Source organism: Vipera berus (assembly GCF_964194415.1).
Source record: "Vipera berus genome assembly, chromosome: 14".
Lineage (NCBI taxonomy): Eukaryota > Metazoa > Chordata > Lepidosauria > Squamata > Viperidae > Vipera > Vipera berus.
Genome location: NC_138217.1, coordinates 5,994,738 through 6,015,384, shown reverse-complemented (window position 1 = coordinate 6,015,384; position 20,647 = coordinate 5,994,738).

The following is a 20,647-nucleotide window of genomic DNA, read 5'->3' as shown; positions in this document are numbered from 1 at the left end:
CTTCCGAGATATAATTAGGGAACAGAGATGTTTCTTCTGGGCGTGGAGGAACTGCTATACATCACGTCCAATTATCTCTCCAGGTAGCATGGTTCAGTGGATGTCTGTTTCCTCAAGGAGCTAGCCAATATCTACCCAAACTTTTCCTGAGAAATCTGCGTTGAGAATGGCAGGCTTTTAAGTTGGAGGACCTTTCCCAGCTTCTCTGACCAATAGACAGGGTTGGGTCCTGTAACGGAAGAGGAGGTGGTAGGTCTGTCAAGATCACTTATGGAAACTGTTACTAAGGAAAAATAGTAGCCCTTGATCCTTTCTATGGTCTTAGCAGTGGCAACATAACAATCAACCAAAAGGACCTTCACATTGACCTAGCAAGACTCTACCTAAGTGTCAAGCTTCCGACTGATGATCCCAACGAAGTGAGCACAGCTGTGACAGTCCAAAATCTCTAATGCAAAACTTTATTGAGCTCAGCATATCGGCACTGATGAATAGGAAACCAGCTCTGGGAAAAACGGTGCCAGAACAGTAAATTTTCTAATAATAACAACAATAATAATAAAGTTGGAAGGGACCTTGGAGGTCATCTAGTCCAACCCCCTGCTCAGGCAGGAAACCCTATACCATTACAGACAAATGGCTGTCCAGTCTCTTCTTAAAAACTTCCCGTGTTGGAGCATTCACCGCTTAAAAGTGTAGAACTTCTCTTCCACAATTAAGTGTCAGACATTTTTTTAAGAAAGTCTTCAATTTCCAGGCCAGCAGTTCTGCAATGACCTTGATTCCCACGCTGGACTGTTTACAGGGGCGCTGAGCACTCCAAACCTCTCCCCCTCTTCCCCTGCGTCTGCAGGCAAACTAAGAAACAATAAAGGCTGAAGCAGAGTAAGGTTTCTCTGATGCTTTATACCTACATCCTTAAACATTCAAAAATAGCCTACTAAAGACCATGAGGCCTAGAATTCAAGGGAAAGCTGCAATCTCAAATGACCTAGAGCTGGGATAGGCAACCTGGGCTCTTTGATGACTCGTGGACTTCAACTCCCAGAATTCCCGAGCCAGCATGGCTCAGCTTGGAAACCTCTCCCTTTCCCCTCAGCGTGGCTGACTCAGGAACTCTGGGAGTTGAAGTCCACGAGTCATCAAAGAGCCAAGGTGGCCTACCCCTGACCTAGAGGGAGTTAGATTACCTTGAGTTTGAAGGTCTTCCTGTCAAAGCAGATACAAAGAAGGACCAATGAATAATTGTCATAAAGTCATTCATCATTGTTGTGGGAGGTAATCTTCTCTCCGGGTGTTTACCTTTCTAACGTTTAGCCAATGTCTCTGCTTTTATTCACTCTACCTTCTAGTCCAGGGTTCTCCAGACTTGGCAACTTTTAAGATTTGTGGACTTCAACTCCCAGAATTCCTCAGCCAGCCAAGTGCACACATCTTAAAGTTGGCAAGTCTGGAGGACCCTGGACTAGAAGGTCAGTGAATTAAAGCAGAGACACTGGCTAAACGTTAGAAAGGTAAACACCCGGAGAGAAGATTACCTCCCACAACAATGATGAATGACTTTATGACAATTATTCATTGGTCCTTCTTTGTATTTGCTTTGACAGGAAGAACTTCAAACTTGGTCTTCTGTTTTACTCTCCACACATTTGCCTGTTTCCAAAGGCCTTCCCGGTGCAGGAAGACAGCAACACCCCCACTAGAGAAAGAAATATTTTGGGGAAGATTAGAAAAGGCAGAATATTATATTTCCCCAAAGGAATAATGGAGGAGATCTTAAAAGGCAGAAACCTGCCTCCCACCAAGTCTCTCTGCCCCAAGCAGAAACAAGGTCTGTAGAAATGCAGATTTGATCATCCTTTCAGAAAGACTGGAGCCAGGAAGCTTAGAGCTGATGGGATTAGAAAGACAGAGATCCCTAGAACCAACAACCCCTCACTAAAAAAAAATCCAACATAGGACATAGCCATCAGCCACAGCCTCAGGAAAGCAGGATATGATCTTTAGGACATAATAGGATTAACCCACCACCATCAGAATACTATTTTTCTACTTGCATTTTTACATGCTTTTGAACTGCTAGGTTGGCAGAAGCTGAGACGAGTAACAGGCGCTCACTCTGCTACGCGGCACTCAGGATTTGACCCGCCAAACTGCCGATCTTCTGATCGACAAGCTCAGCATCCTAACCCACTGCGCAAGGTAACAGCATTCCGTGCGCCTTTGGCGTCTAGTCATGCCGGCCACATGACCACGGAGACGTCCTCGGACAAGCGCTGGCTCTTCGGCTTTGAAATGGAGATGAGCACTGGCCCCTAGAGTCGGAAATGACTAGCACGCATGTGCGGGGGAACCTTTACCTTTACCTTTACCTTTTTATCAGAATCCTAAAATGACATACTGAACCTAAGGTCAAAGTTCATGCCACAGGAAGAACTCCAAACACAAAAGCCCCAGAAGATATAAAAACCCATCACTCCCAGCAATATGTGGTCAGCTGCTCTGGAGCCACATGTCTTGCGGTTCTGCTCTTCAATAAACTACAATCTTATTTCTAAAGCAGTCTCCATTTTCTTTATTCCCAGCTTGGACTGGACCCTAATAAAGGTTTTTCTTTCAACACCGTAATGACTAAATTTGGGATTTTGAACCGAGAACCTAACCTCAGGGACTCTAAACTGCCAGCCAGGCTTGCAGGGGGGGGGTCAAGTGAGGACCTAGCTTGGAGTCCTTGCACGGCCACAAGCAGCATAAGCGTAACCTGTCCCAAGATCCATGAAGCTTTACTTGGTCATTCCCAGGGGTTTGGGGAGATTCATGTAACATGGGTGGCAGACAATAAAGTTATTTACTTTGTGTCAGAATCCATTTATATCACATTCATAAATGTATGTTTAAAACATTATCCCCCCCCCATGGATTCTGCCATCTCCCGAGGAAGGAGGAGCGCATGTGGATTCAGCCTGCCTTAGGTTATTTCAAAGACCAAGGGAAACCTTTTGAACTGGGGGGAACAAAGGGGAGGGTTAGGGAAGAAGGCATCTGGCCTGTGTCTCCATTTGAATCCGTAAAGGAAGAAGGCAATAACCGTAACGATCCGAAGTTCCCTTTTTCCCACGAAAGGGATGACACGAAGTAAATGATGGGGGGCTGACCAAATGGGGTTGAGGGAAGGGCGGTTGAACCGGGAACTCTTTATAAAGTTTCAATCTGTAAAACAATACCAGGTCCTGTCTTGTATTTCCACAACCAAGCATGTCCTAGTAAAAATTCCTTTTGGACTAGAACTGACTCCAAGAGTTTTTGTTTTCCTAAGCCGTGGATTGGGGTGGGTCCCGACACTTTGGATCTTCACTAGTAGCTCTGGTTGTTTGCACCTGACATATACCTTCTCCCCTTAGCTGGCTCTAAAGTTTCCCACACTCTTTTATTGGCTGGTTCAGGCAGGAGAATTGCTTCCTACAGTGATCGGGCTCCCCCCTGCCCCTAAAGGGAATTTGTTAATCACAACTCTATTTTCTGAAAGTGCAAAGCTCTTATTCCATTTCACCTCCCTATGATAGATGCAGGAGTGCAGCTCTCTTAAAGTTCTGGACTGTTATTTAATGGAAATGGTTGGGCGTGTTTTTTTTTTGCCCTTCACCTTTCTGGTGTTAAGGCAGTATCAGATTAATCCATTACTCTTTGTCCGAGTTGTTTTCTTTCAGCAAGCTTTTCCTGTCTCTTCTTTATTCACTCCACTCTCTCCTTTCTTGTTTCCTTCCTTCCTTCCTTTTATTGGGATCAAGGACATGTCAGTGCAAGCACAGCAGAGTTCACGAAAGGGGGCAAACACATCAAGCACTCTCTAAATAAAAGGATCACAGCATTGTTGTTGTTGTTAGTTGCGAAGTCGTGTCCGACCCATCGCGACCCTATGGACAATGTTCCTCCAGGCCTTCCTGTCCTCTACCATCTTCTGGAGTCCATCTAGGCTCACACCTACTGCTTCAGTGACTCCATCCAGCCACCTCATTCTCTGTCGTCCCCTTCTTCTATTGCCCTCAATCTTTCCCAGCATTAGGCTCTTCTCCAGTGAGTCCTTCCTTCTCATTAGGTGGCCAAAGTATTTGAGTTTTAGCTTCAGGATCTGGCCTTCTAAAGAGCAGTCAGGGTTGATCTCCTCTAGGACTGACCGGTTTGATCGCCTTGCAGTCCAAGGGACTCGCAGGAGTCTTCTCCAGCACCATAGTTCAAAGGCCTCAATTCTTTGGCGCTCAGCCTTTCTGATGGTCCAACTTTCACTGCCATACATTGCAACTGGGAAGACCATAGCCTTGACTATACGCACTTTTGTTGGCAGGGTGATGTCTCTGCTTTTTAGTGTGCTGTCTAGATTTGCCATGGCTTTCCTCCCGAGGAGCAAGCGTCTTTTAATTTCTTGGCTACAGTCCCCATCTGCAGTGATCTTGGAGCCCAGGAAAATAAAATCTGTCACTACCTCCATTTCTTCCCCATCTATTTGCCAGGAGTTGAGAGGGCCGGATGCCATGATCTTGGTTTTCTTAATGTTTAGTTTCAACCCAAGTTTTGCACTCTCCTTCTTCACCTGCAACAAGAGACTCTTTAGTTCTTCTTCACTTTCTGCCATTAGAGTGGTATCATCTGCATATCTTAGGTTGTTGATGTTTCTTCCGGCAATCTTAATTCCAACATTTGATTCATCTAGCCCTGCCTTTCTCATGATGTGCTCTGCATATAAGTTAAATAGGCAAGGCGACAGTATACAGCCTTGCCGGACTCCTTTCCCAATTTTGAACCAATCAGTGGTTCCGTGTCCAGTTCTCACTGTTGCTTCTTGGCCCGCATATAGATTTCTCAAGAGACAAATAAGATGGTCTGGTATGCCCATCTCTTTAAGGACTTGCCACAGTTTGTTATGATCCACACAATCAAAGGCTTTAGCATAGTCAATGAAGCAGAAGTAGATGTTTTTCTGGAACTCTCTAGCTTTCTCCATGATCCAGCGTGTGTTAGCAATTTGATCTCTAGTTCCTCTGCCTCTTCGAAATCCTGCCTGTACTTCTGGTAGTTCTCGATCCACATACTGCTGGAGTCTAGCTTGTAGAATTTTAAGCATAACTTTACTAGCGTGAGAAATGAGTGCAATGGTGCGATAGTTTGAACATTCTTTGGCACTGCCTTTCTTTGGAATTGGGATGTAAACTGATCTTTTCCAATCCTGTGGCCACTGTTGAGTTTTCCAAATTTGCTGGCAAATTGAGTGTAGCACTTTTACTGCATCGTCTTTTAAGATTTTGAATAGCTCAGCTGGAATACTGTCACCTCCACTAGCTTTGTTGTTGCTCAGCTTTTCTAAGGCCCACTTCACTTCACATTCTAGGATGTCTGGCTCGAGGTCAGTGACCACCTCATTGTGATTATCAGGGACGTTAAGCTCATTCTTGTATAGTTCTTCTGTGTAATTTTGCCACCTCTTCTTAATCTCTTCTGCCTCTGTTAGGTCCCTGCCATTTTGGTCCTTTATCATGCCCATTTTTGCATGAAACGTTCCTTTCATCTCTCCAATTTTCTTGAAAAGATCTCTGGTCCTCCCTATTCTATTGTTTTCTTCTATTTCTTTGCATTGTTCATTTAAGAAGGCATTCTTATCTCTTCTAGCTATTCTTTGGAATTCTGCATTTAATTGGGCGTATCTTTCTTTTTCTCCCTTGCCTTTCGCTTCCCTCCTTTCCTCAGCTATTTGCAAAGCTTCCTCAGACAGCCATTTTGCTTTCTTGCATTTCTTTTTCTTTGGGATGGTTTTGGTTGCTACCTGTTGTACAACGTTGCGAACCTCTGTCCATAGTTCTTCAGGCACTCTGTCTATCAGATCTAATTCCTTAAATCTATTTGTCACCTCTACTGTATATTCAACAGGGATATGATTTAATTCATACCTGACTGGCCTAGCGCTTTTCCCTACTTTCTTTAATTTAAGCCTAAACTTTGCAACAAGAAGCTCATGGTCTGAGCCACAGTCAGCTCCTGGTCTTGTTTTTACTGACTGTATAGAGCTTCTCCATCTTTGGCTGCAGAGCATATAGTCAATCTGATTTCTGTGTTGACCGTCTGGTGATGTCCATGTGTAAAGCCCTCTCTTGGGTTGTTGGAAAAGAGTGTTTGCTATGACCATCGTATTCTCTTGACAAAATTCTATCAGCCTGTGCCCTGCTTCATTTTGTACTCCAAGGCCAAACTTGCCTGTTATTCCCGTTATCTTTTGGCTTCCTACTTTAGCATTCCAATCCCCCATGATGATAAGGACATCATTTTTGGGTGTTAGTTCTATAAGGTGCTGTAGGGCTTCATAGAACCGGTCAATTTCATCCTCTTCAGCACTGGTGGTTGGGGCATAGACTTGGACTACTGTGATATTGAATGGTTTGCCTTGGATTCGAACTGAGATCATTCTGTCATTTTGAGGATTGTATCCCAGTACTGCTTTTCCTATTTTTTTATTGACTATGAAGGCTACTCCATTTCTTCTGAGGGATTCTTGCCCGCAGTAGTATACCTGATGGTCATCTGAATTAAATTCACCCATTCCTGTCCATTTTAGTTCGCTGATACCTAAGATGTCGATGTTCAGTCTTGTCATCTCTTGTTTGACCACGTCCAGCTTTCCTTGATTCATGGATCTTACATTCCAGGTTCCTATGGAGAAAAAATCTTTACAGCATCGGACTTTCCTTTCACCACCAGACATATCCACAGCTGAGCATCCTTTCGGCTTTGGCCCAGTCGCTTCATTCTTTCTGGCGCTACTAGTACTAGTCCTCTGCTCTTCCCCAGTAGCATATTGGACGCCTTCCGACCTGAGGGGCTCATCTTCCAGCGTCATATCGTTTTGCCTTTTAGTACTGTCCATAGGGTTTTCATGGCAAAGATACTGGAGTGGTTTGCCATTTCCTTCTCCTTTATTCACTCCACTCTCTCCTTTCTTGTTTCCTTCCTTCCTTCCTTTTATTGGGATCAAGGACATGTCAGTGCAAGCACAGCAGAGTTCACGAAAGGGGGCGAACACATCAAGCACTCTCTAAATAAAAGGATCACAGCATTGTTACCTGGGAACAAACACATTTCTACCAATGAAATGGCTCACGGGGGCCATTCTCTCAACCTAAGACCTGTCTTGGCAAATATCGAACAGTCAAGTATGTGGAATACTATTTTGAAATTTGGATGCTCAAACCGCTACCTTTTGGCCAATCACCAGGAGACTGGGAGTTCTAGTCCTGCCTTAGGCATGCAAGCCAGCTGGGTGACTTTGGGCCAATCACCAGGAGACTGGGAGTTCTAGTCCCGCCTTAGGTATGAAAGCCAGCTGGATGACAGTGGTCCACTCCCTCTCTCTCAGCCCAGCCCACCTCACAGGGTTGTTGTTGTGGGGAAAATAGAGCATCAGATATGTTCACCCCCTTAAGTTATTTGTAAAAGTAAGAAAGGTGGAAATAAATAAACATAAATAAATAAATAATTCCACTAGGTCACGATTCCCACTAGGCACTAGAAACAAGGAGAAATTTCCTGACAGTGGGAACAATCAGCTGATGGAACAGAAGTTGCCTCCAGAAGTTGTGGGAGCTTCATCCCTGGAAGCTTTCAAGAAGAGACCTGACTGCCATCTGTCAGAAATGGTGTAGCGTCTCCTGCTTGGGCGGGTGGGTAGGGGAGGGGGGTTGGACTAGATGACCTCCAAGGTTCCTTACAACTTTGTTACTGTATTCTATTAGCAGCGATAGGGAAAGAAATCACGAAGTCCTTCACGCTCAAGGCAGGAAGTCAAGAATCCTGTAGCCTCTTTGAATATAATTTGAATATAAAAAGGGTAGTTTGTTTATTATAGAAGAATGGGTGTCTAAAGTTTAGAATCTTGCAGAGATGTCTAAGATTTTTTGTGTATTTGAAGGATCATTCACAGGAAAGATATATTTCAGTTTGGAGGAGATGGATAGATTATATTTAGAACAAATATGGGACTAAAAAGTTCCATTTAGCTTATGAGTAGATTTTAGTGGGATATTGTTATTGGTACTTTGATTGTAGTTATGTTAAAGGGGAGTTAAAGCACATTATGAATTTGGTTAATTGTATACTTGCATAATTTTTATTTAGAATATGATTATTATAACCATAATCCTGTATTTAGCTCTGGGAAGTGGGGGGGGGGAAGTGGGTGGTTTTGGGGTGGGGGGGATTTGGGGGTAAAACTTTGTTTTTGTAAAACTTTTCAATAAAAAAAAAGAATCCTGTAGCCTCTTTGAGGAAGACATAGTTTGGATAAGATGGAATGGGCGCACACCCTTCTTCCTGCCAATGGAAGTAACGGAAGCAACATCATGTTCCACCTTTGAAACTTTCACTCTACTCTAGCGGGCCCCCAACCTTTTGGGCACCAGGGACCAGACCGGAGAGAGGGCATGGTTTCGTGGGCTACCTGCATCCCGCAGATGGGGGCTTTGTTTGCGTGGACCGGTTTCTGGCATGCCTCAGCCTGGTGTAAAGTTCACAGGCCGGGGGTTGAGGACCCCTAATCTAACTACAGGAATGATTCAATAGAATTTTAGAAAAAAAAATATTGCAGGCTTCAACCTGCAATATTTTAAATAGCTTGATTCTGAGATACATGTACTGTAAATCTATTTATCTGTCTATCTATCTGTTGGTAAACACCCCCCTCCCTCTCTCTTTTTTTAAAAAAATAAACTCCGTGGGAACCTTGGGGTACAAATTTCACGAGCCCAAAGGTCAGAAATGGTGTAGCGTCTCCTGCTTGGGCGGGTGGGTAGGGGGGGTTGGACTAGATGACCTCCAAGGTTCCCCATTTAAGTTTCTTATTGTAGCACAAACTTTTGCATGCCCGTAAAAAGGAACTGTGCATTTCCTCAGGCAATCCAGGAGAGCAAACCTTTAAATAAATATTATAGCATAAGAAGGAATTGGTGTCATGGCTGCTATTTTCTCGGCTCTCAGATTTATTGCCTTGGAAAAATGAAATCTTATTTTATACCCCCTTTTTATCTATCAGCAATTGGAGCATATGGCTTCAGACATAAATTGGTTGATGTGCTTTCCCCGAAACCTCGAAGAGAGCAATATGGCTATGTATCTTTATTTATTTATTTAATGTACTTCGACAGTCTTTCCACCCTGATTCTTTCCAACCCGGATCTGTTATTTTCTGCATGTCAGGGCTGCACGGGTGACAAAATTGGAGGTGGGAAGAGCAAAGGATGAAAAAAGAAAAAAAGAAGAAGAAAACCTTGAGAGTTGCAGCAAAAAGTTCAGGAAAGCCTAGTTCACCAGGATAAGCATCATTAATCTCAAATCTTCAATTCAGTCCATTCGAAGTCTACCCAAGGGGCCTTGGCTCCTCAAATAAGGACGGAGAGGGTGTCAGTCTGGAGAGACAATTATTGCTCAAAATGAGAAAGGAAAGACTGCAGGAAACAGAAGCTTTGACCTATTAAAGGGAATGTTACATTATCCATTAGGTAAAGGTAAAGGTTCCCCCGCACACGCGTGCTAGTCATTTCCGACTCTAGGGGCCGGTGCTCATCTCCGTTTCAAAGCCGAAGAGCCAGCGCTTGTCCGAGGATGTCTCCGTGGTCATGTGGCCGGCATGACTAGACACCAAAGGCACACGGAACGCTGTCACCTTCCCACCGGAGTGGTCCCTATTTTTCTACTTGCATTTTTACGTGCTTTCAAACTGCTAGGTTGGCAGAAGCTGGGACGAATAACAGGCGCTCACTCTGTTACGCGGCACTCGGGATTCGACCCGCCAAACTGCCGACCTTCTGATCGACAAGCTCAGCGTCCTAACCCACTGAGCCACCGCGTCCCTTCAACATTATCCATTAGATGTTTGAATATGGTTAAGAGTAGATTGCTAGAAACAGAAGAATCATTATAACTCGGTAGATAGGATTTGTAATCAGAATATCATCTCTTGGTATGAAAAGGGAAATAAGAATATGCCAAGAACTTTGAATAAAGGAAGCTTTTGGTTACCCAAATATAAAGGGTTCTGAAACTACAAATGATTGGGATATTTTGAACATGGATGGGGAAACAAAATTGAAAAAAAGCGAAAATAGGACATAGACTGAATAAATGGATACTGAGGGCAAATGCAATTAAGATATGCTTTGGTTAGTCACGATAGTCTAAACCAGACATGTCAAACACAAGGCCCGGGGGCCGGATCCAGCCCGCAAAGTGGTTTCATGTGGCCCGTGAAGCCATCCTGGAAACAGTGAGGGAACGGCCCCCACTGCCTTGGCCCTGGCCCAGAGACCCTCCTTCTGCCAGAGACCCTCCGATCTGTCCCACTCCTGCCCAGGCCCCCATAGGCACCCTTGATGCGAACGATGTAGAGCTGGCCACGCCCACCCAGTAGGCCATACACACTCTAGCCACGCCCACCCAGTAGGCCACGCCCACCCTGGCCACACCCACCCGGCCCCCTGAGGGCAACCGCAATGCTGATGAGGCCCTCAATGAAATTGAGTTTGACACCCCTGGTCTAAACTGACATTATTGACAGGCATGCTGGCTGAGGAATTCTGGGAGTTGAAGTCCATAAATCATAAAAGGGTCAAGTTTGAAGACCCCTGTTTTAGCCAGCCTCTGGAAGGAATCCCCCCAGAGAGAGAGAGAGAGAGAGAGAGAGAGAGAGAGAGAGATTTATAAGCACATCTTCTGCAATTCTGAAGTTAAAGTGGAAAAGCAGAAATAAACGTCCAGCCTTTGAAAGAGATCTTTTGATGTTTCTCCTACTGAAGCTCTGTGCTTCCATTTTAAAGAAAGGAACTACTTGCTAACACTTCCAGTTTTTTTACAGTAGGCTATTACATTGTGGAGTTGTAGAGATTTTTACAAGCCTATCAAGTCAAGTCATTGACTTTTTTTCACAGAACATAAAAAAGGAAGGCACAGTCCATAAAAAAAAGGAAATGCAGTAACTTAAACCCACCTTTCTATGAAATACACTTCTTTCAATAACAACCGACTCCTAACTTGATAGACAGAGACAGGAAAGGGAATTCTTCTCACAGCTGAACCTAATCTGGACCACCAGCCTTCGGGCCAATTAGATCAGAGTTTGCAAAAAAAAGCCAATCAGGCGTAATCTGATTGTTAGCCCCTATTATTCACACTAATGGCAGATTATTCCTGTAATGATTTTCCTAACTAGCTAAGCAACAAACAGATTAACCCCTCTGGATGGAAGTTCCAGAGAAATCATTTGTGTTTCCTTGGTGATACAGACACTGCTACACAGCCATTTGTTTTAGAAATAGTTTGGCAAACTCTCGAAATAACAATATGTGATTCCAGATGATCAGGTTTGTTCCAGTATCTGAGGGGCTGCCACAAGGCAGAGGGGGCCAGGTTGCTCACCAGAGCACCAGAGGGAAGGACAAGGAACAATGGTTGGAAACTGGTCAAGGAGAGAAGAAAACTGGAATTAAGGAGGAACTTCCTGATCGTGAGGATAATCAACCATTGGAACAGCTTGCCTCCAGAAATCTTGGGCGCTCCATCGCTGGAGATTTTTAAGAAGAGACTGGACATTCACTTGTCTGAGATGGTATAGGTTCTCCTGCTTGAGCAGGGGGATGGACTAGAAGACCTCCAAGATCCCTTCCAGTTCTATTCTATTCTATTCTATTCTATTCTATTCTATTCTATTCTATTCTATTCTATTCTATTCTATTCTATTCTATTTTCTTACTCTATATTCTATTCTATTCTATTCTATTCTATTCTATTCTATTCTATTCTATTCTATTCTATTCTATTCTGTTCTGTTCTATTCTATTCTATTCTATTCTATATTCTTACTCTATATTCTATTCTGTTCTGTTCTGTTCTGTTCTGTTCTATTCTATTCTATTCTATTCTATTCTATTCTATTCTATATTCTTACTCTCTATTCTATTCTATTCTATTCTATTCTATTCTATTCTATTCTATTCTATTCTATTCTATTCTATTCTATTCTATTCTATTCTATATTCTTACTCTATATTCTATTCTATTCTATTATTTTCTTACTCTATATTCTATTCTATTCTATTCTATTCTATTCTAGTCTAGTCTAGTCTAGTCTAGTCTAGTCTAGTCTAGTCTAGTCTAGTCTAGTCTAGTCTAGTCTAATTTCTATTCTATTCAAGACACTGGCAGGTGGTTCCATTCTGGGGAATGTTGGCAAATACAGATAAGTCCTTGATTTACCACCACAATTGGGTTATAAACAATTTCTGGGGCTATGTGATGATGTGGTCATGAGGTGGAGTCATGCTTGATTTTTATGACCTTTTTTGCAGCGGTTGTTAAGTGGATCGGCATGGTCTCCAGGCAGATGAAACTTTCTCCCCCACCTCCATTGACCTTGTGGGTTGGAATCACCCTCCGGGAAGGTTGCAAATATCAATCCCATGGTCCTTGAACATGGCAAGGGTCATAAATACACACCAGTTGTCTATTCCAGGAGAATTGAATCGATTTGACTTGGGGGAGTCTTGATCTTAATTTCATTTTTTCTGGTTATTTGGTGGGGTAATAAAAAAAGAAGGAAATTAACCCCACTGGAGGATTAATAGACCTATTTTACTACTTAATTCTCTCATCCACTCTTTTTTAAAAGAGATAATTTGCTGATCTAACTTAATAGCTGAATCTGGGGACACTGAAGGTGTTTTCAGATTTAAATAGGCTGGTGTTAAGCCAATAAAGTTCTAGGAAGGTAGAACTTACTTCCTTCTCCTTTCTTTCTTCCCTTCCTCCCTCCCTTCCTTCTCTCCTTCCTTCCCTCCTCCCCTTTCTTATGTCTTCTTCCCTTCATCCTTCCTTCGTTCCTTCCTCTTCCCTCTCCTTCCTTCTGCCTCTCTCCTTCCTTCCTTCCCTTCTCCCCTGCCTTAGGTCTTCTTCTATTAATCCTTCCTTCCTTCCTCTTCCTCTCTTTCCTTCCTTCCTTTCCTTCCTTCTCTTTCTCCCTTTTCAGAATTTCTCCTTCTCAGCTTTTGTACTCAGGATCCTTTAGGGTAGACAGATTGAAAATTGCCAGTTGCGCAGGGAAAAAGAGAGTGTGTCATTTCTCTTCCATTTGTCTCAGGAAGGCAAATATTAATATGCAAAGAGAGAGATAATTTACCACCAGCTATGGAAGCCAGATCGCTCTGTAGTGTTCAGCATTAAGACAGAGAGAGGGAGAGAGAGGGAGAGAGAGAGAGAGAGAGAGAGAGAGAGAGAGAGAGAGAGAGAGAGAGAGAGAGAGAGAGAGAGAGAGAGAGAGAGAGAGAGAGGAGAGAGAGAGAGAGAGAGAGAGAGAGAGAGAGAGTGTGTTATATAGCTAGATTGGAGCTATAATTTATACATTTAAAGATTTAGAGGGAAAAGGTGGTGGTGGTGGGGGAAGCAACTTACTTTTTTTTCATTATTGAAATTAAAACTTCAGCAAAGCCTCTTTTGCAACCCTTGAGAGCATCATTTTTTATGGCATGAAAAAAATAATGCTGGCTCATCATCTATCCTGGCTTGCAATGGAAGGCAACTGGTGCTGGGCAGGAATCAAATTGCATTTTTTTTCTTTTTATTTCAGGCCAAGGAAACTTACTAGGGTGTGTGTGTGTGTGCAGGGTCAGTACAATTGATCTGACTTTAAAAGTATATATATATTTACAGGGCTTAGAGAACATTCCCTTCTGCCAACGATCAATCTGAATTGAATTGAAAGGGACCTATCCCCCCACCAAAACTCTAAAGACATGCCCTTTAGGACATAATAGGATTAACCCACCACCATCAAAATACCAAAAGGACAAGCTCAAAAGCTCAGGTCAAAGTTCATGCCACAGGAGCAGGAAACAACTCCAAACACAAAAGCTCAAGAAGGTATAAAAACCCACCACTCCCAACAACATGTGGTCAGCTATTTCAGAGACACATGTCTTGTAGTTCTGCTCTTCAATAAACTACAACCTTCTTTTTAAAGCAGTCTCCATTTTGTTTATTCCCGGCTTGGATGCATGACCATGTCTTTGTATGTACGGTCCTTTTGCACATCTGATTGAGTGGCGTGAAAATGGTAACAATTTGTATAATTGGGAAGCATAATCTTCCATCATTCAGCTGTCCATGCTGGGGCAAAACAGAATCGCTTTGCTCTATCCCCTCTTTACTTCTGTAAACTCAGATCAAAGTCCAGAGAGGCACAGTTGAACCAAATTTCATCCACACTGATTTTTACAAGGCTTTTATTTCACATCAATGGGCTGATTTGAGGCCTACTGATCTTTAATTGCAATGATCCATTTTCACATAGGCTTTAGAAGCAATTTTTATGCGCAGCGAACAAGTTATGTGACATGGATATAATAATAAATATCTCTCTACGCACAGTTCAGGTAAAAGAAGGCAAAATAGTTGTAACCAATTGTCTAGGGCAGGGATAGGCAACCTTGGCTCTTTTACGACTCGTGGACTTCAACTCCCAGAATTCCGGAGCCAACATGGCTCAGCATGGAAACCTCTCCCTTTCTCCTCAGCATGGCTGACTCAGGAATTCTGGGAGTTGAAGTCCACGAGTCATAAAAGAACCAAGTTTGCCTACCCCTGGTCTAGGGCAAATGTCCTGATGGGTCCTATCTTTGAATTAAGCTTATTAAAAGAAAAAAGCAAGGATGTATTAGCTTAGCTAAGAGTAGGGATAGTAAGCCCTGGTGAAGAGCATTCAACTGGGGGCCCATCTAATAGGAACTCATGATTTCTCCTCCTGAGAACATCCACCAACCCATTTTTGTCACAAAGGAATGTAAGAGTGGAATCCAGAATGGCGAGCAACTGGAATTAAGGAGCTAAGTAAGTGTCACAGATATCTGATCTTGAGAACATCAAGGTAGAACAGAACCCCAGCATTTTCATGAGATAGATTAAAGTAGTACATCTACATCTTCATCTTTAACTCCTCCTCCTCCTCCTTCTCTTCTTCTGCTCTTCATTTTCATCTATCTGTCTATCCATCATCTCCATCCATATCTGTCTACATCTCTGTATCTGTTATAGCTATCTCTAGATCTGTTTTCATCTATCTGTCTCTCTATCAATCAATCAATCAATCAATCATCTATCTATCATCTTTCTCTCTCTCATTTATTTATACACACACAGAGACACACACACACTCATTGGTATCTAGGAGGCCCCAGTGAGTTACTTCGGTGAGCAATCAATTTCCTGAGGTTCCTTTGAAGAAATACATGGCAGTCTTTGATGCCCCATTTCCCTTAAGCAAAACTAATTTCAAGTAACGTTGTGCAGAAGGCTTCTCCCATGCCAGTCAATGCTAATTCCACTTGTGTTTGATGCCTGAAATAATTCAAAGTTGAAAATCATTTACAGTGTTTAATAAAATAAAAATCAAACCAGGGAAGAAGTGGGTGGGTGTTTGTTTTTTTTTTAAGTGATGGAACTTTGTTTTTCTTATCTCCACTAAGTTGCTTCACAACGACTAGGGTGTCACTGGAAACTAAAATTGATGGTTTGAGGATTGCACATGAGTTCAAGATAGTTATTATTAACCTTTATTTTTTTAATTAAAAAGAGAGAGAGAGAGTCAGCTCTCCACCCCCAACTGAAAGTCAAACTGTAATAAATGCCGGCGTTATTTTATTTTTATTTATGCCAGGAAAAGATAATTAAATGTGCCTAAAACAAATGTTCTCTGCATGAATTTTGGAGATTTAACAGTGAATGTGCTCCTCCGGGAAAGGGAGGAAAGAATCCAAGATATGTCACATTAATAAAATGTACCAACTGGACTATACTTTTTAGTGATGGATGATTTAGATTTATTTGATGCTGTGGGTGTTCCTCTCTCCCTGTTACAGTTTGCCTTATTATGCAGATTTGAGCTAATGTGAGAGATAGCAAAGGGAGGGAGGGAGGGAGGGAGGGAGGGAGGGAAGAAAAGAGGGAGGAAGGAAGGAAGGAGATGAAGAAGGCATAAGAGAGATAGCAAAGTGAGGGAGGGAGGGAAGGAAGGAAGGAAGGAAGGAAGGAAGGAAGGAAGGAAGGAAGGAAGGAAGAAAGGAGATGAAGAAGGCATAAGAGAGATAGCAAAGGGAGGGAGGGAGGAAAGGAAGGAAGGAAGGAAGGAAGGAAGGAAGGAAGGAAGGAAGGAGATGAAGAAGGCATAAGAGAGATAGCAAAGGGAGGGAGGGAAGGAAGGAAGGAAGGAAGGAAGGAAGGAAGGAAGGAAGGAAGGAAGGAAGGAAGGAAGGAGATGAAGAAGGCATAAGAGAGATAGCAAAGGGAGGGAGGGAAGGAAGGAAGGAAGGAAGGAAGGAGATGAAGAAGGCATAAGAGAGATAGCAAAGGGAGGGAGGGAGGGAGGGAAGGAAGGAAGGAGATGAAGAAGGCATAAGAGAGATAGCAAAGGGAGGGAGGGAAGGAAGGAAGGAAGGAAGGAAGGAAGGAAGGAGATGAAGAAGGCATAAGAGAGATAGCAAAGGGAGGGAGGGAAGGAGAGAGGGAGGAAGGAAGGAAGGAGATGAAGAAGGCATAGGAGAGAAAAGGGAGGGAAGGAGGGAGGGAGGAAGGAAAAGGAAGGAAGGAGAGATGAAGTGAAGAAGGCATAAGAGAGATAAACAGGGAGGGAGGGAGGGAGACAAGGAGAGACAGAGGGGGAGGAAGGGAAGGAGGGAGGAAGGAAGGAATGGAGGGAGGGGGAGGGAGGGAGAAAGAGAAAGAGAGAGGAAGGGATGGAGGAAGGAAGGAAGGGAGGAAGGGAGGGAAGGAGGGAGGAAGGGAGGGAAGAAGGGAGGGAAGGGAGGAAGAAAAAGGAAGAAAGGAGAGATGAAGTGAAGAAGACATAAGAGAGATAAGAAAGGAAGGGAGGGAGGGAAGAATGAAGGGAGGGAGGAAGAGGGAAGAAGAGAAAGAGAGAGGGAGGGAGGGATGGAAGAAGGAAAGAAAGGGAGGGAGGGAGGAAGAAAGGAAGGAAGGAAGGAAGGAAGGAAGGAAGGAAGGAAGGAAGGAAGGAAGGAAAGAAGGAAGGAAGGAAAGAAGGAAGGAAGGAAGGAAGGAACCTGAACATTTCAGCTTCTCATCCTGCAGCATTATTTTATGATCGGCCACTGCAAGGGCTGTGCCTCTAAAAATATTAGAGGTGACGCCGGGCCACCAAAGCCATTTCTCATTTGAGGATATTGCTATTATGAAGAGCGCATCTTCCATTTATCACTGATATTTGGCAACTCAGCTGTCACTAAGAGAGATGTCACAGCAAAGCAAGAAAAAGAACCCCAGGCACTGTCCCAAAACATTTTCATCCTTGCAGGTTTACTGCACGCAGAAACAAAACACTGAAGCAAATTCATCCCAAACTGTCGGAAATCAGCAGAAATCCATTCCTCCTGATGCCGACCCAAATTTGGATTTCCCCTGGGCTACGGATTCCCCTCTCTTGCATCTGTGATATCGTCTGTTTGCAGAGACCCCAATTAATTCATTCCATCAGCCAGCTTTATGCCCCTTGTCCCCTAAGTGAGGTTGATCCCTTTTTTCTCCAGTTGAGAGTTCCACTCTGATCGCAACTGGAATGCCTTGGCATTGGACAAAACTATATCATTTGGCAATGAAATAACGGGAAGAATAATTAATCCTTTTGTCAAAATCTTGGCAAATGGAGACTAAATCCTTTTTGCTCCTCCGGTTGACGATAGACTCTCTCCATCACAGCTTTCTTTGGCGGCTAACTTGTGATCATAATATAAGGCGTGGCTTTGTATTTTTGTGATTGCAGAGAATTTTCCTGCTTGGGACCAGAGATTTTCCATGGGAACATCAGAGGACTATTAAAGAGTTTTGTGGTAGGTGAACTCATGTTGATGATGGTAGCCCACAAAGATGGTTGCAGTGGCGAAGCCTTTTCTTCGGAAGCCGTGGTTTTGTTTAGTGGGAGATGCTGATCTCCTGGGAGAGAATAAATAAAAATGCTTTGATCTCCTTGGCTTGATTTTTAACAACAAATGACCCCTTATCAACACCAAGCGTTATCTCTTGTGTGTCTTTTTTCTAAAGAGAGGACCTTTGGATCTTCTGAGTTATCTTCCAGCATTCCCAGCAGTGGGCAATCCCGGTTAGGAAATCTAGAAGTCCTGAATTCCAACATTCAGAATCAGCAAAATAGGTTCATCTACCTTCAGTTGAAATTTCTTGGTAGGTATCAAATGTAAGGTCCTGTTCTGTCCAAGCCTACATACGTCCTTGTTACTTCACAAGGTAACCCCTAATTTAGCAGTAGACTGGATAAATAAACCCCTTTTATTAAAGTTACAGACCTTGTCTGCAAACAAAATAGAGCACAAGCCAAAACAGGAAATAACTCACTGATAAAATAAACAGACCATCATCTCTGGGCACAGAAGTTCTTTGCAAACGGTTGCCTCCAGCAACCAGCCCTGCCCACACATTCCCTTTTTGTTATGCAGCCCCCAAGGCATGGCTTCTCACTGCTTTCTCCTTCTCCCCTGGAGTCGCCCCATTGCCTCCCTCTGATTTACTCATGTGACCTGTCTACATTTACCTGCATCTCTGAGGTCTTCCAGCTGTGCTTCCTCCGAGTCTGACTCCGCCTCCCAGCCCAGCTGGCTTTCAGCTTGACCACGAGTGGAGGGGCCAAGTTCTTCCTCACTTTGTAAGTCTGGTAACTCATCAGAGCCTTCCTCCGACTCTGATGGCTCCGCAGGCCCCTCCTCCTCTGATTCCTTGGACTCAGCTGCCGGGATCACAGGCTGGCATGGAATCACAACAGGTCCTTCCTCAGCTGTCTTCTCAGGAAAGCAGGACTCTCGAAACGAGCATTCTCTCAAAAGGCTCTTTTACTGAGAGAAAGTGATTGCAGAGAAGTCAGGTGGAATCTGAGGTTCCCCGCGCGAATTGTTAAGCTAATTTCCCCTGGTTCAAACCCCATCAGGAGCCAATCCGCTGGCGCGAAGGTGTTGTGAGAACTCCCGGATGAGAAGCTGATAGCAAGCCACCCTCCTGGTTCTGCGACCTTTGTAATTGGCAGGACCTGGCTGGAAAGAAGTCCCTCCAGATAGCCCTGATGGCCCATTTCCCCCTCCCTAATTCCCACGCAGATACATGAAAGACTTCATCAAAGACTTCAATCCCCAGGTGACATCCCCCCCTCCCCTTGGAATGGCAGCATTCCGACAGGGACCTGACATCAACAGGTGAAGACCAACATGTCACCCAAACCATCAATCTATTTCCTTCTGTGCCTCGTTCCTGCCATCATGGCTACAACGACGGGCTTTTAACCCTTCCATTTTAACCCTCCGACGTTAACCTACCTATCAACTTAAGGAGAGATAATGTAGGCTTTAGCCTTTCTCTCTTGGGGAAAATTGTTAGCTCTGGTTTCTTTGGCAGCAGTTTTCTCTTGGAGCTCGTAAACAGGCTGAAAAAGCTCCGTCCTTTTGGGTCGTTCCCCCTAAATAAATGGTATTTACAGCCTGCTGCCTAGAATTTGAAGGTAAGATATAAAGGAGACTAAGAAAGGAAAATAGGGAAGGAGAAATAGGGAGAAATCTTCTGGGAGTTTCGATTTTTGGTACAGTACTACAATATTTGAAGCAGTCTTCCAATATTTGAGGGTCTGTTACAGAGAAGGTGGGGGGCAACCTATTCTCTCCAAAGCACCTGAAGGCAGCACAAGAAACAACGGATGGAAACTAACCAAGGAGAGAAGCAACTTAGAACTAAGGAGGAATTTCCTGACAGTGAGAACAATTAATCAGTGGAACGACCTGCCACCATAGGTTGTGGGTGCTCCAACACTGGAGGTTTTTAAGAAGAGCCTGGACAACTGTTTGTCTGAAATGGTTCAGGGTTTCCTGCTTGAACAGGGGGGCGGATCGGGCCTTGAGCCATTTGGAGCTGGGCTGCAGAAGTGTTGGGTGAGTGCATGTGTGCACGCTTCCCCCGCTTGCACAAGCAGCGCACTCCATTTGCATGAATAACAGAATAACAGAGTTGGAAGGGATCGTGGAAGTCTTCTAGTCCAACCCCTTGCTCAGGCAGGAAGCCCTATACCATTTCAGACAAATGGTTGTCCAATCTCTTCTTAAAAGCCTCCAGTGTTAGAGCATTCACATCTTCCGGTGGCAAGTTGTTCCACTGATTAATTGTTCTCACTGTTAGGAAATGTCTCCTTTAGTTCTAGGTTGCTTCTCACCTTGTTTAGTTTCCATCCGTTGCTTCTTGTCTGACACTGGCAATCAGCCTTCTCCTAGCTAAAGCAACTCATCAACATATGATTTTGTTGTTGTTGTTGTTGTTGGAGGTCTTCTAGACCAGCCCCTTGCTCAAGCAGGAGAACCTATACCATCTCAGACAAGTGTCTGTCTAGCCCAGGGATAGGCAACCTTGGCTCTTTTATGACTCGTGGACTTCAACTCCCAGAATTCCTGAGCCAGCTTGGCTGGCTCAGGAATTCTGGGAGTTGAAGTCCACGAGTCATAAAAGAGCCAAGGTTGCCTACCCCTGGTCTAGCCTCTTCTTAAAAACCTCCAGTGATGGACCACCCACA